The sequence below is a fragment of the Bidens hawaiensis genome, unplaced genomic scaffold, assembly GCF_021521415.1.
Source record: "Bidens hawaiensis isolate Kalapana, Puna unplaced genomic scaffold, B.hawaiensis_p1.1 tig00025975_1, whole genome shotgun sequence".
Classification (NCBI taxonomy): Eukaryota; Viridiplantae; Streptophyta; class Magnoliopsida; order Asterales; family Asteraceae; genus Bidens; species Bidens hawaiensis.
The window spans coordinates 94,357-111,428 of NW_027494172.1; the positions used below are offsets into that span (position 1 = coordinate 94,357).

Below are 17,072 nucleotides of genomic sequence, written 5' to 3' on the forward strand. Positions count from 1 at the left end.
TATGAACATTAAAACCAAGTGACCCAATGGAACACACGAAACATGGTTACTATTCATGATATCATATAAACAAGATGGACGCTCGAGCCAACTGGTCTACCTTCTAAATGAGAACACACGCTGGCCCGACTTATGACTGATACTTTTAGTTGACCTCACCATGTAAGCACCACTCGGGTTCAAGCAAGCACCACGTTCTCATCTATGGTTTCATCCCTTGAAACTTGAAACAATTTGTTTGCTATCATTTCACTATGCTGCTCCAGATACTCTTTGCTGTTCATTTCTGTTAATCTGCATACGCAAACGATTACTAGATCACATAGATGCATAAAACTCAATCCTTTATAAAAGCTGGACCATTTACTAAACGGCTCGTGTTTGAGTTGAATTGTTTTGCCCGCTTAGTTATTGCAACATGCCAACCCGTTTATTACCTGGCTCGCAATTTCCAACATGACTCGAACTTGAAACAGAGATGACCAGGCTTTGGGTTGAGGCATATCTATCTATCCCATTCAGAAAACAGGTCGTGTTTGGGTTAACCTGTTTAGCGCATTTAGTTAAACAGGCCGACTCAATGAACCGTTTGTGACCCATTTTTTTTTACAATCCACTAACCTGATTAACACGCTTATAACTTGATTATTGCCCGCCAACTGGTTTCACATGTTTGAATAAAATGGGTTAAACGGGTCATGTTCGGGCTGAGCAAAGATACCCCTATGGCCCGTTCACAACTTGATTACAACGAGTTTGACTCGCTTAGGCAAATGAGTTAAAATGGATCATGTTTTTGGTTACCAATGAAACATACCTACTAATGGTACGATCTTTCGCAAACCCCAGTTCGTTATCGACGCAGAGGTCAAAATCGTCATTTTTCCTTGATCGCGAGGAGGTTCTAGGTACTCTATTCTGTGCATCCGCGATTGTTGTTATTCTTTCAAGGAGTTCAAAAGGAGTTCCCTCAGCAGTACACATCAACCTAGCTTTGTTTTCATACATAACCTATAATTGCAAAATGATAATATTATTTCACAAAGTGGGCCCTACACACGTGTGCATGAGTCACAAGAAACGAAACTAACATCAACCAACGTGACAAACCGATACGCTGCTGTTCTGTTGTGTAGCCCGAATATCGGGACGCCATCCAAAGCCAGGGTGTGAAAATTTTCTGCCATTGCAAATATGTTACTTTTGACTTTTTTAGTGCAAACATTTTGAATTTCAACTTTAAATTTCATATGCATTTTTTTAATATATTTATAATCGACATGAATATGCGTATACTATACACTAATATTCCGATGCTTGCATGTTTTAAGTTTAAACCTCAAGATTTTAAATGTCTCTCGAGTTTTGTGTCGGAGATAGTTTGTTTGACCTCAAAAGTCAAGAGCTTTCACTGGTTCCATCATATACTTTGACTTTTGAGGTCAACCTTTTGACTTTCAACTTCAAATTTTATAGAGATTTCCAACATTTAATAAATCAGCATTTCTCTGTTATGTAGGTTTAATTTGAAACTTTTGACGTGCCAAGCTATTTTAGTCTTCGCATGTCGATAATCCTCATCGATTTTATGGTAAAAAATAACTTGCTGGACCTCAATAGTCAAAACAAATTCTCATAGCATATTGATTTACTTACTACATAATCCAAAATAGTCTGCAGCACCAAGAGGCTTGTCACAAAGATCCTCAAACGGAAAATAGGCACATCCATTAGCACCCAAAGGTACCTATCCATCATTGCATAATAAAAACAAACTGAAAATATTCATCTACTATCAATAAAACTTGCGTGTTGATACTTTCACATACCTCTAGTGTTCTTCCCATAACAACTTCCACCTCTCGAGGGCAGGCTGTATGTTCGCCTATCAACTCTTTAAACCTTTGCATAAGGAAATCAGATGTACCATTTTGTATGAAGTAGAAACCTTCTTCGGCCTACAAGAAGATAATTTAGAAAAAAAAATGACAGAGGTGACAATTTCGACCCATTTGCTTATGAATTTATAGGTTTGTGTTATTTTTTCAATCTAGAACTCGCAGGTAAAATAAAAATCTTTAGCCCAGAGGAACATATAACCTCCTAAATCGCTTTATTTAAGACATTATATTAGTATTTTAGTATGTTTTAGCAAACTAATTACTTTTAAAGAAATAAAAAAATGATTAGAAAAAAAAAGGTATTCTTGTTCAATCCAAACCGTTTTGACCGACACCAGATATACCTGTTTCGAACCATTGCCCGACCCGCCCATTTTTTCACCTCCATAATATAAGGTATAATATGAGTTTTAAGGTTTGAAAAAGTTGGCATTACCGAGGTCTTTCGTCTATAGTCTACAGACGAACCAATTTCATGTGTGGTGCATCTTTCCTGCATCCATGAAAATTTCAACATTTCACATTTTGACTTAAAAACAGACAACATTAAACTACATTTCTCATTGTTAAAGGGTCTCTTTAGACATTTATATTGTTTAACTAGTCAAAGGGTGAGATTACCTTGAGTGTGGAGATGAAGGGTAGGAAAAGATCTCTTTGCAATCCGCGTTCGTAAAGATTATCTGGAGCACGGTTTGATGTAGCAACAAGTATCTATACTCGCACCATAAATACATGAAAACAACAACATTTAGTTACATTTAAACATTTGGTATGTTTATAAAATAAATGAATCTAACTTTTCATAAAATTATTTCACTTACAACACCATTAGAAAAAAGATGTTTAAATAAGCGGTTTAATATTAAAGCATCGGCTACATCATTAACCTGACAAAAAACAAAATAATAAATAAATATGTCGATACGAAACAAAATAACTAAAGTGTAGTTTAGAGTTTAGACATTATAACGTACCATGAACTCATCTAAACATAGCAAAATAGATTCATGTGAAATCTCGCCTGCAACGACTTCAAGGGGATCGGATACTCCTTTATGCTTCTACATCACAAAAGAATTTAAGGTCAAAACTTATTAACTTTTTTTATTGAAATTTAAAATCCCAGCATATTTTTACATGTAATATTATTTGAAAAAATCCATTAAACTTATTACGTATGTTGAAGTCAAAATCTGTTGGTTTGACTTCAAAAGTCAAACTTGTGTCTAACCGAGTACAAGCAAATAAAAATGAACTTGTTTGACTTACCTGCAAGCGGCTGTGAACATTCAACATAAAGTCATGAAAATGAATCCTCTTTTTCCTCCAGTTACAAGGCCTGTGGACGGAAGTACATGTCAGGTTAGCTTTTATCACTGTCGGGTCAAAATGGTAAAATAAAAGAAATAGTCAAAAGAAAGGTGAAATGATCAAACAAGAGTAAACTATAATAACAATTTTTATTCTTACAACTGATCAAAAAATAAGTCCATCAACATTGTTTTTCCGGTGCCAACTCCGCCATAAAGATAAAGTCCTTTGACCGGTGAGACCAAAGATTCAGGCATAAAACGAGACCATAACCACCTACTCCTGAAATTAATTGAAACGCCCGTTAGTTGACTATATGTTTGACTTTTGAGTCAATGTTTGACTTTTTAGTGTCAAGTGACTAACAAGATAAAGTGTTAAAATTTACTTACCTACTGGTTTTTACCAGGATCCGAATCATGATCCAAGTGACACGCGTGAACCGAGTTACCGAGCTCATCGTATAGTCTTTGAATTTCTCTTAAGGTTCCTATCTACAAAAGAATTGCAACATTTGACTTGACACTTAACTCATTAAAGATGTTTGGCCACCTTTTTCAAATACCCTTCAACCACATAAAGAGGAATCTCTTGGACCATAACAACAACATATAGTTAGTTAGAATATTAATAATTGGCAATAGATAATGCTTGGAATCATTCCAGAAAAGAAAATATCTCAGTTTCTTTTTATTTATTTTGCATTTTTATAAAAGGGAAATGAGTTAAGTTAAAGATGAAAACTTTGACCTATTTACTTATGAACAAGTTAGATTTTGGTTATACTTTACATCTAATAGGTCAAACAAGTAAGAAACAACTAAAAGTAAACGGGCCAAACAGGTCAAAAGAGAAATAAAAAGTGTAATTTTTATGCAAAACCTCCTAAGATCATTTTATTTAAAAATTTATACGATTACAGAAATAATATAAATTTTTGTAATTATCAGCTAAAAGGGAAACGAGTCAAATGGGGTTAAAAATATAAAGAGTGTATAATGTTTTGTTTGCATAAACCTCGTAAAAGGATATTTTTTAATAAATTATTAGCTAAAATGGAAACGGGTCAGTCGAAAGCCAACTAAAGCGTGGTTTTTATGCATAAGACCTCCTAAAATCAATTTATTTTAAATATATATATTATACCAAAATAATACAAATTTTTTGTAATCATCTTTGGAATTAAAACACAAAAAATTAGGACAGAAAGTGTTTCGGGTCAACCCAAGTGCCCAACCCCTGTACCTAAAACTCAAATGTTTCGACGGTTACTAGAAAATACTAGGTAGTAATATGCACCTGAAAGTCATCACCATCTTCGAGTTCACCAATGCTTATTCTACGCTCATACTCAACAAGTGGGCCCGCTCGTTTAACTTCTGTTCATGACACATAACACATTTAAATCGATATGAAGCAACAAATAAATAAATAAAGTAGAAAATATTCAAAATTTTACAACCTTCGTAGTTTACTTTTGCTGCACCAGCAGATAAAGCTCTTGACAACATATATGATGAATTTCCATAATTACACGCACCATATAAGACCGCGTTGAAGTCAATAACGGTCTTCTTGATTCAAAATGGCGAAAAGCCGAGTGAATGTTGACTAAAGATTTGACCAAAGCTCTCCTCATCTTTGATCCAATGTTGTAATGTTGATTTACAAATTTAAATGTCGATTTAGAACCTTTAAATACCTCCAAATTCTGAAACAAGTTGGAAATAAATATATATAGACAATAGTTAAGAAAATATTAAAGTAAATGATACCAAAGCAACAATGCAGGTTTGACTTTTGAAGTCAAATATATTGATCTATAACTTCAAAATTAGTAAGATTGAGTTGATTATCGACATCGAAATTTAGAACTGTATTATCGTACGAAAAATGTATTACACTAGAAATTATTATGAGCCAAGAAGCACCAAAATATAATTGTTAATTTCGATTTTCCGGAGTCAGATGCTGACTCTACTTTTAATCAATCCAATAGTTTTTATATTTTAAAACTTTGATGTACCATTTAGATGAATGCTACCAAATTCTGAAAACAAGTTGCAAATAAGATATTAATTAGGAATACTTACATTAACTGATTTACAAAACTAGACTTCAATTTTGACTTTTGGAGTCAAACCAATGGATTTGTTATTTCAAAATTGTTAAGGATTGAGTTGATTTTTGACAAAGAAATTTAGCAATGCATTAGCATACAATAATATTACTATGCTGCTATAAGATATTATGAGCAACACATCTAAATATATCAGTGTAAATATTAAAATTTTGAAGTCAAAGGTGGACTCTAAACTGCATAGAAGGGAGAATTTGGTAAATTTCATATGTTTTATTCTTTACTTCAAGAAGAAAAAGAAAACATAACTTTCAGAAATTGACAGAGAATCATGTTTTAACTTTATTTTATGTGTAGCATTCATTGTTTTCATCATTTTATTTATGTTGCTTGGAAAACATGATAATTTAACCTTTTCCTAAATTCCAAGATAAATCACCATCAAGTATTATTATTAAATCTTGAATAAATGGAGGGTTTTGGTAACTTAATTGATGGAAATTAGTGTGATCATCAAAACATCATGAATCATGCACATTGATAGATTGATTAAATTTGCAGAATTTTCAAATTTGACCCCTGAAAATTCATGATTTTAACAAAATTAAGGATAGTTGTAAAGATTAAAAGAAATGTTTTTTTAATCAGTTGCCTCACTTTACCAACTTTTAACAATAAAATATTGACACCAAAAAGTTATGTAAAAAGTAAGAATTATAATATACTTGAACCAAATAAATTATAGACCATACCTAATTTTTGTATGATTAAATTAACTTATAGCTCAGAAACTGCAACTCCTAGAATCAGGGAAGATCAAACAGCAAAAGGTTGACATTTTGACCCGATTTTCAAGAACCTTGACCACTAAGAGTCAACATTATTGACTAAAAAATGAAATATTGATACAAGCATTAAACAAATAATCCTAGATATTTAAGAACAAACCTAGAGAAGGTGATTGATCAAATTAAATCAGGGAAGATCAAATAGCAAGTAGTTGACTTTTGTTCACCTAGTTTTCAAGAAATTTAATAACCAAAAAGTCAACAATTTTGACTTTGCAAACAGGAAAAAATAAATTCTTGAAATTCAACAACAAGACTATATTTTTAAGAAAAAAATAGTGATTACAAATTAAGTGAAGAAAATTGACAAAAACAAACAAGGAAAAAAAAAATCATATTTTAAAAAAAAAAAGTGTTTGCAATATTGGGAATTATTAAAAGAAAAATCAAAAAGCAATCTCAAATGTCTGATTGATAGAAATATTTAAAAAAATTCTAAAAATGTCTATGCATGCAAGAAACCATGTATTGCATAAAATTCAAGATCAAATCTTGATCCTAGTAAATTAAACATTTTTTAAAACTAAATTTACAAAAGTTATAGGATAAGGATGCAAGTAACCAAAAAGTAAAGAAATTAAAAAACAGAGCTTAATTAGGCAATCAAATCAAACTAACCAAAATTTTCAACATTTTTAAACACCAAATTTAAAGATTTTTATCACCATAAAATTAATAACAAAAAACCCAATTGAAATACCAAATTTTTAATAAAACCAATCAATAAAAATTCTTAATTTTAAAAAATTCTGCATGTTGAAAACAGAGCTAAATTGGGCACTCAACCAAAATGACCAAAATTTTCAAGAATTCAAACACCAAATTTTAAAGATTTTTTCAGAATATCACTAATAACAAAAAACCCAATTGGTATACCAAATTTTAGTAAAACAAATCAATAAAAATTATTAATTTTCACAATTTACTAACTTTAATAATATTTTCAAGAACAAACCTGAAGTGGGTTATCAAGCAGTCCACCACCCAGAATTCATCATATGAACTCTGCAAGATTCATCTTTATGAATATTCTGAAGAACCCTGAATTATGGATGATAATGTGTGAATTCTTTATTCAAATTGTGTGGGCTATTGGATGAAGAAGTAGATGATGATATTGGTGAATTTATTAAAGTTGAAAGATGATCAAGACCCATTTTGCCACGTCATGTGAAGTGAAAATGACAGAGGATTTATCATTAAATAATGATGGTAAATTGATAATAAATATTTTCATTATTCTTGTTTGAATGAGTTTTAATGGCAATGGCTTTGGTTTCCAATGATAAAAGAAGACAGTGGTTTCCTAGTCAACTATCTACGTGTCAAAATCTTTAAATAATAAATGCAACATAAGAAAAGTTAGTTATGTTTATTTTATTTTAATTATTTATTAGGTTAAACATCCATATATTACACGTGTTGGATAATGACAACTTTATAATTGATAAATCTCTAAATACTCTATAGTTTACATGACTAAAAGTTATGTACTACATATAATAATAAAAACTCAAAAGTTATTATTCACAATCTCTTAAAATACAAATAAGTTGCAAAGTTTTATATGTACAAAATAAATTGATGAAACATGAACAGGTCATATGTTACACGGCAACAAAGCATACGCAAATCTAACATACTTTTTATTTTATTTTAATCCACGTAACATATTCATTTATATGGTCTGAGATACTTGTTTAACTAATTGCTAGCTTCCTGAACCATTGATGACATCATTTAATGCCCAATTACACGTGCATCTCACAACAAAATATTGACCCAACTAACCATGATTCTGTAGCCAACACTCGTCTGATTCAATCCGGTTCGGTTTGTACATTCGTCATCAGCCAAATAGGTTAAAGGGACAAATATTTTTTTTTGTGACATGAATTGCTAATCGAAATGCTGGACACGGAGTGTTTCGGTTCCAACAATCCATACGAAATTAGTCATTTTAACCTGCTACACAACCCCGCTCATGTTTCTGATCTTGTAAATAAGATTTGCATGTTTTAATTATGGTAACATCCAAATATGTCATTGGGCAACGAGGATCTACTACATGCAACTTGAAACAAAATACGAATCAACAGTCAATATATTTCAGATCTGTAAGAAGGGTAGATTGGGCATTTGACCAATCAAAATCAATAAGATGGGTGGTTGAGCGGGACCTTATAGAATGAATCGAACTCCATTGCCAAACCACGAGCTAACATGTCTCAAATCCGGGTCACAAAATTTCAAAATATATTTCTTTTATTATACATCTTGAAGCTACTAGTACCAATTTTTTTTAGAAAGTAGTTAGGACAATGATAGTCTAAATAAATGTCAAGTGACACAATAAAACTTTTATTTATTAGAATATGAATATGATTTCATAATTTTTTGTATACAAAATAAAGTTATAGAATATAAATATATGTTTGAATATTAAATGCAGTATACTATTATTTAATTAAAGAAATGTATTTAAAATTTTATTTTTATTCCATATTTATTAGTTTGTATTTATTATACATTAGTAATTATTAGTTGTAAGTAGGGGATTAGAAAGACTCATGTGGTCCACATAGGATGTAAAGGAGTTAGAAGAGACCATGTAACATTAGATGTTTTTTTTTATTAGTATAGTAAGATAAGATCAGATTTTTGAAATAACAAATTTTATTATAAAAAACTAGCAAGATGCTAGAGAACAAACAACAAAATCACAAATTGCAACATGAAATTACACAAATCTTTCTATAAAAAACTTTTCCATAGATATCCCAACAACTTAATGTCTATCACCTTTTTCGAAAAACAAGCTCGTTTGCTTGAGAATATAGCCTAGTTCCTAGCTTTCCAGATACACCAACAGACCGTAAGAATAATTCCATAGCTCGTTTGCTTGACACCGATTTCTAACACATTGCCAAACTAATGTGCGAAGTAACAAGCAGTAAGAAGGTGGTGGTTGGTCTCCTCATATTCCCCACACAATCTACAGGTAACGGAACCCACTTCCACATTTTGTTACATAAGGTTATAAGAGTTGAAAGCCTATCAATTTCCGCTTTTCAAGCAAACATGTTTTATTTCTTATAAACCCAATTATTCACTTCGAAATGAACATGGAGGTCTGTAAGAATTTGAACACAAGAGATTTCATATATAGACGTGGGCGAAAACTTGCCTGGCGGGTCCTTGGTCCACCCGCAACGGTCCAAGTGTGAACCATAGAAGAAACTATTTAGTAAATTCAACCAGCTAGAAAGCTCATTGATTTCAGTTTGATTCAAGAAGACTTTTTTCCATATCCATTTCCGCCTTCTAAGATTCCATGTCGTCTCGTAACACGACTACACCAAACAAGATCCTTTTGCGCTGACAAAAAGGTTAGGAAAGATACTAGTAAAGGTTCCTGAGCTAAAAACGGGTCAAACCAGAAACAGGTGTCGTCACCCAACCCAATTTCTCACTAAATCAGATTTAACACATTTAGATTGGAAGTAGCGGAATAATTTTCCAATTTGGCAATAGAGCTCCAGGCCCCGGGTTGGTTTTTAGCATGAAATTAGCCAAGAACAATTAGACGAGTGCTTCAACATGATAACTTTTCTTCACAAACTATTTGGTTCGTTCTTAACTCTCCACCATCATTTCATGAGAAGAAATTTGCCTTTTAAAAAAAAGAAATATGAAAAAAGTATATTGGTTTATAATATAACTAGCTTTAGAAACGATATAAGTTAATGTATAAATTACAATGAATAATTTAATACAAATAAATAAAAGATAATTAAGTATCTTTATATTATGTAAAAAATGTATTACAAATATAGTCGCTTTATATCATCAAATGCATTTGAATTTAAAATCGAGAATGAGTTGTTTTACCATCGGTAAACAATAATGAAGCAATGTCACTGAAAGCAACATTTAAAACAATGAGGCATTTAGATATGAAAGATGTAGTTAAAGTCTTTCAAAACATGTTTTTCACTGCATACCCTAAACCTAAAACTAAACCCTAAACCATAAACCATACAGACATCAAATTTTCCTTTTTGAATAGCTTTCATGATGTCTCTTATACCAAATATAAAAAATAGAAAATTTGCGTATAATTTTTAAGACTTATTAAACATTGAATATTTGTAAAAAGTAAACAAAATTATTATAGTTTTCTTCAATATGAAGATGTCTAAAAAATTAAATGTTAATGTACTCTTTAAACATAAACTCTTTTATTACATTTTAATTTTAAAGAAAATATCTTTATGTCACGTAATTATTATATATATTAATATTTTTTTATATTAAGTATGTTTACAATATAATTTATAGCATTAATAATTCAATCAATGGAGATTGACCGATTAATACGGTATATTGAATTTATAATCAATACTATATTTAGAACCAAGATTTTTTTTCTTTTCCATAAATAGAAGAGAAGTGATTTGGGCAGGAATTTCATAGTGATAATTAACCTCAGAATGCCATGTATTCAGAATTATTTTCTTTTATTAGTATAGGTAGATATGACGTTTGCTATGTGTATTTGCTTGTATTGTGTGTGAATGCTAAAAATCAATTATTAGTTTTATTATGACTTAATTTTGAAAACGTTTACAAAAATTTTACAAAACTAGTTTGAATCCTCCATGCTGCGAGGGTTTATTTATGCTTTGGTTTTTTAATCGTTTTGTTATTTTATATTTTGTAATGATTTATTTTACCTTTTATCGTAATTTTGTTTTGATTTAATACACATATATAGTTTGTTACATTATTATATTTTTTAACGTTTTGGCTCTTTCAATTGAGATGTGTAGGTTTTCTTTTTTAGATTTTAACGAACGAACATAAACTAACATGTTGATTTTTTTAAACGAACAAACGTGAACACAAATATTTGTCTTATGAAAAAGAGGGTGTCGATGTATGTGACCACAATGGTTGATGCGTGAGAGGGGATGTTGACAATGCTTGGTGGTAATCAGAAGTTAGCCGGTTATAGAGAGGATAGACCGGTGACGGAGAATATGTAGATGATAGAAATTAAATTAGGGTTTAATGATGAAATAGAGTTTACATATAAGCGAGATATTATAACCCGTTTAAGGACTATCCGGATTTGGTGAGACTCATGACCCACGAAAATTATTGTTTGATGATAGAGAGGCTATTTCATACATAAATGAGATGCTATAGCCCGTTTAAGAGCTATCGGAGTTTTGTGAGACCCATGGCCTACAAAAATTATTGTTTGATGATGAAAGAGTTTTACAAATAAATGAGATGTTATAACCTATTTAAGGACTATATAGGTTTTGTGAGACTCATATCCACGAATTCAGGTCAAATGCATGAGAAACCTCAAATCATAAATCAAGCAATCTGATGGCTTAAAAGGGGTGGAGATCAACCAAAGAGTAACACATAAGATTTCTTGGTAAACATTTATATAGATCGATTATCTCGCATACCTAAAACGCAAATGATGTAAACACAAAATTAAATCTTCTCAACATGAACTGAATACATCTTTAAGATAAAAAACAACAAACAATCTATCATCATCCTCCAAGTATCCAAAGCTATTTATTCTTTTTCAAAGTATTATATATACTAAAATAATAAAAATAAAAAATAAAAACTCAATTAATAACCAATAAAACTATACCTCTCAATTATAACGTTGCAGCACGTAAAAGGAACACTTTCGTACTTGTTAGTTCTGGTATTTACATGGTGATCTTCATCTATTAGAAAAGTGTATTTGCACAAGCATATCACTTGTCGAGAGTTGTGGTTGTTCCCATGATAAGTCTACCGCAAAACATAAGTGAAGAAACGTGGATCTACTCACTGGTAGCAGATCTACTTTCCTCGGGTTTTGATTGTACTATTTCACCGATGGCTCTTCTGGATCCGTGTTCTTCCACCTACAAAATGAACAACGCCGTTAACTTACCCCTCAGAAAGGGACAGAGGGGTCCTCTTTGGGGTAACCCTCCGGCGTGAGAATAAGTATATGGTGGAGAAGATAATAATGTGTGTAAGGGAATCTCAAGAGTATTGCTTAATAGCTGAATACTCTTTGATTGTGAGACTGTGTGTTTGTATGTAACTGACTGTGAGTGAATGTAATTCAATATGATTGAATGTGATATCACTGCCTGTAACTGTCAATGATTGAGTATGAATGTCCCCATCAAAGTGGAGTTGATGCTGTATTTATAGTGCTAGGGTTTCCACTAATTGAGCTGAGATCAGATTAGGGTTTTGTTGGCCTCCTCCAATCGATTTGCGCCACGTGTCCTCGGAGACACCTGGTGCTTTTTCATTGGTTATAATCACGTGGTAACCCATGAGTCATGCTGAGCTGTCCACCTTTCATTTAGCAGCTGTCAACATCAGCATATCCTTATTCCTTAAAAAGATGCCTTCTGGAAGGTTGTCTGACGTGCACAATCAAGGTTGCCCTAATCCTGATTTGGATAAGGACGAGGTTGATTATGTGCACGTGTGATATGCGCCCATCCTGAGGATGCGCGAGGTCTTCTCTTTATTCTCACGCGCAGATATTTCATGCGCAGATGTGATATGCACGAGCATGTGATATGCGCCGCGCGCTGATGCGCTGCGCGCATATGTGATGCGCGAGCATATGTGTGCCTGGGCAGATGTGATATGCACTGTGCCTGGGCATATGATGCCTGAGCATGTTTTGTATGCGCCATGCGCATAGGTTTTGGCTTTGTGCCTTCATAATGTCTTTATCTTGTGGGTTGACCCGCCTTGCTCGGTGTTGAGGCGGGTACATACCTCTTCAAGCCCCCCCAGTCTAATGTGTATCTTATCTCGCGCTAGCGCGGTAAGATAGATATTAGACTTACTGATTTGGTCTTTTTAATGTGGTATTGTCGTTTTCTTGGTTGTTTCCATCGTTGCGCGAAGTTCTATCCATTTGGTTGAAACGAAGGGTCCAAACACGTGGTTAGTTGGTGGTGACGTGCGCCGTAAACGTGTCAGACGTTTCGTGTGCTCGAGGTGCTACAGTTGCCTTTCATGTCCCCTCACACAACTGTCTTGAACACGTGTCGCGCTCGCATTGGTTAGCACCTGCGAGTGGGCGCGCGTCTCTGCTCCGTGGCAGGTCGGTTACATTTTTATGTCCCCTCAACAGTGTTAGGGACACGTGCCGCGCCCTCGTTGGCTTGCACCTGCGAGTGGGGGCGCGTGAAATCCGATCAGTTGCCACATTTCTCTCTCCTGGGCCTATAAAAGCAGGCCCTTAGGAAATTTTTTATCTTCATCTTCATTGTTGCTAATTTTCGAGTTTCTGCCTTTCATATTCTGATTTGAGTGTATTCATCGTTTCGAATCCTCGATTATCTGCTGTTGCAATTGTATGTCTGATAGTTCAGACTCGTCTAGCCCCTCAATCACCTCTATTGCCTCTCGAAGACGCCGTGTGAAATCTGTGGTGATGTCGACATTGAAGCAAAAGGGGAAGGGGAAGAGGGTTGTTGAGACCACATCGGAGGAAGTAGGGAGGACCAAGGCCACAAAAAGGTGGAATGAAATCCCCTGCAAATTGAGGCAGGCCGATCTCGACAGCCTCATCGCCTCTCAGGGCTTTCCCACCCTGTTTGGCTGCATGTTGCCTGGGGCCGGGCAATCGGCGGCGGACCCGCCTGCCGGCTATATTTCATTGTACACCCATTTTTTCACCCACTGCAACCTTCGTCTTCCGATGACAAGGTTTGTAGGCGCGGTGTTACGTTTTTTCGGGATTCATATATCCCAAGTCCATCCGTTTGGACTTGTGCGCATGACTCATTTCGAGTTCATGTGCAAATCACAGCGCGAGGAGCCCACCCCTCGGCGCTTTCAATTTTTTTACAAGCCCAAGATCCAAGATTCTTGGATCTCCTTTATTCCTCGCAGTCAGAAGGTTAAGTGCAGCACCGTGTCATTCAAGAGCCTTCATGACTGGTCTGAGAGGTTCTTCTACATCAGGGCTGGTGTAATCCCCATCCGCATGACGATGCGCGCGATCAATTCTGCGCCCGCGGATGCGGATGTTATTAAGAACCCAACCGGCGCCTGGGTTAAGAAACTGACCGCCGAACCATCCCCCGCGAAGAAAATTCGCGAGGAGGCGCTGGTGGGGGTCGGCATGAGTAAGCTATGGGCCGACAGCGCGCTTGAGCCCGTTATCCAAGTCGACGGGTTGTGTAAGTTTATTTCATTGCTTTATTTCTTTTTCTGCGCGAACATAATTCTTTTGCTGATATCACTTGACTTGTTTTTGCGCAGTCACCAAGGATTATATCCACGCCGCTTATGATGATCAAGTGGAGGGTGGCTCCGTCGCGCTTGGCGCTGGGGAGGTTGGTTTCCCAGATCGCTTCGATGACATGTTCATCCCAGTGGATCTGGAATTTGACTTTGATAGCGATGCGCCTGGTAAGCCTTCGCACTTATGCTTATTCCTTTAGAATACCAAAGTTTATTAACAGTTCTGTTGCTTGTATTTGCAGATGCGCTCGAAAACTATGAGCTGGAGCTCGCGGAAGAGGAGGAGGAGGAAGAGGAGGCGCCCCTACTAAAACGCAAAGCTAAGGGGAAATCTGGCGCAGGGGCCAGTAAGAAACAGAAGAAAGATGACACCCCTGTCGTTCATCCCCATGCTCAAACGAAGGGACCTAAGGAAACCCAGGTGTTTACCACCAAGGTTTCTTTAGCTTCCCTGCCTGTGAGAGTGGGCAAACCTCCTGTCCACTTGAGGTATGGTGGCGTCACCTCCTCCGTTCGCGCGGCTGAAGAGAGAAGCAGTGCCGCGCCTGCAACAGGTATACTTTGCTTATCTTCATCTGATTGAATTGTTATTAAACCTTTGCTCCTTTGAATGTTTGCAGGACCGGCGACGGTAGCAGATCAGCCGCAGGCGCCACAAGGTGCTGAGGCTGCGCCGGGGGCTGCTTCGAAGTCCCCTGTTCTACCCTCTGAAAAGGGTAGAATGAACTTTATGGCGATGTTCGCCGCTGCGAACAGAATTGCGCCAAGGTATGTTTTGCACATTTGTCTTCTGAATTTTTTCTTTTGGATTCAGTCATAAACCATTTTTCCTTGTTGATTTGTTCATAGGAGTTGTAGCTGGCGCACAAGTTGCTGGTGACACTCCTGGCGCCGTTGCCGGCGCCGCTGGTTCTGCTCCTACTCCTGCTAGTGCTGAGTCTCCCCTTATTGGGATTACCAAGGAGCAGGAAACCGTATTGCGCGCCGAAATGGCGACGCCGAGATCTCCCTCTCCTCCTCCTACACGCAGCCCTCCCCGCGAAACTGGTTTGGAGCCCTCCAGGTCGCAGGAGAAGAGGCCTATTGAAGAAGATGAGGAGGATGAGGGGGCTCAAGCTGAGGACTCCTTGGGAGACCGCGCCAGCCCTGCGATGCCACAAGACTTCGCAGCGCAGACTTCAGGTGGGGCTGGCGCTGACTTTTCTGCTTCATCCCCGCAGGTATGTTTTAATTTGTTGCTTCGCTGCGCGTACCTCCATATAAATATGTTTATGACTTGGAACATTTCTTGTGTTTTGCAGGGAAGTTTCCACGTTTACCGCCCGAGATGGAATATTAATGAAGACAGTTCCTTCCAATCCATGGGCGTATGCGAGGACTTCTGGGCTCATGCCGTGCCTCCTACTGAAAGGAGGTATCAGGAGGAGCGCACCCGCGCGGACTTGCTGAATGACCATATTTTCGCTGGGTCGGCTTTCTTTGCTGCCTCCCAGGAGCTTCGTCGTGATTATATTAAAGTACGCGATGCTCTTGTGGAAGCCCAGCGAGAGGCTAAGGTGGCCGCTTGGAACCTTTCTGATGCTCGCGCACGAGCTGAGAAACTCCAGGCGGAGCTCAACGAAAACCGAGCAAGTGCCAACACCGCCTTTATTAAGCGCGGGCATGAGCTCCAAGCTGCGCAGGAGAAGCAGCAGGTGGCGGAGGCCGAAGTTGCCAAGTACGCGCGGAGAGTGCGTGTCTTGGAACAGCAGGCGGAGGCGCGTGACCAAGCTATCGTCCAGAGTATCACTGAGAAATCATCACTGGAGAGCGAGGTTGCGCGCCTGAAGAAGGAGTTGGCGGCCGCGCAGACCGATAGAGATGAGGCCTTGGCGACGGCAGCGTCCAGCCAGGAAGCACTTGATGCTGCGCAGGCGGAGAAAGAAAAAATTTTGGCGGCAGCAGCGTCTGATAAAGAGGAGCTAAAAAAGACCAAGGAAACTGTTGAGTTATTAAACTCGCAGGTTCCTGCCCTCGAGACGTCTGTTGCTGGCCTCGCGCAGGATCGCCAATGGCTGGTGTCACAGGGCATGACTCGTTGCGCTTTGGCGATGAAATATTCCGCCGAGTTTCAGGCCCTTGTGATGGACTGCAATGCTGCCGCGCGCTTGGTGGGTCGAGCTGAAGGGTTTACGGATGGGTATGAATACGGCATGTTGAAGAAGAACCCATCCGAGTACCCTTACAAGAGCGACGCGGCCTGCGCGGACATGGCCGCGGCGGGGGAGAAGTATATGAATACTCCCATCCCCATCCTTATGCAGGTACCTCGACCTTAATGAGTTTTTCTTGATTAATTTTCCAAGTGTTTTGTACTCAATACTTTTTTAATGATTTGCAGATAGCTGCGCTTGCTGACCAGCCCGACCTCGGCGCGCTAAAGAAGCTGCTCGATGAATGCGAGAGGGCTGGTGGCGATGATGGTGGCGCGGGGGATGTTGCCCCTGCCAGCGGCTCTGGCGCTGCGAAAGAATCTGCTCCTGACACCGTCGTGATAGAAAACTCCAATGAGGAGGAAGAACTTGACTATGGTCAGTTCGGAGATGAGGAGCAGGCCGCGCCAGATGCTGAGGGAGATGATGA

The 17,072-nt window shown here is 37.0% G+C and overlaps 1 pseudogene across 1 annotated transcript; it reads right to left on the reverse strand.

The window, feature by feature from the left end:
* Positions 1-117: 117 nt before the first annotated feature.
* On the reverse strand, positions 118-7,162 carry LOC143572576 (uncharacterized; annotated as a pseudogene). Its single transcript, XR_013142281.1, has 15 exons — positions 7,099-7,162; positions 4,678-4,926; positions 4,515-4,594; positions 3,612-3,709; positions 3,375-3,497; positions 3,174-3,243; positions 2,879-2,965; positions 2,726-2,791; positions 2,523-2,615; positions 2,338-2,394; positions 1,830-1,958; positions 1,657-1,747; positions 1,092-1,180; positions 818-1,011; positions 118-294 (listed from the first exon to the last, which is right to left on the reverse strand). The product of XR_013142281.1 is annotated as an uncharacterized LOC143572576 (transcript).
* Positions 7,163-17,072: the final 9,910 nt, after the last annotated feature.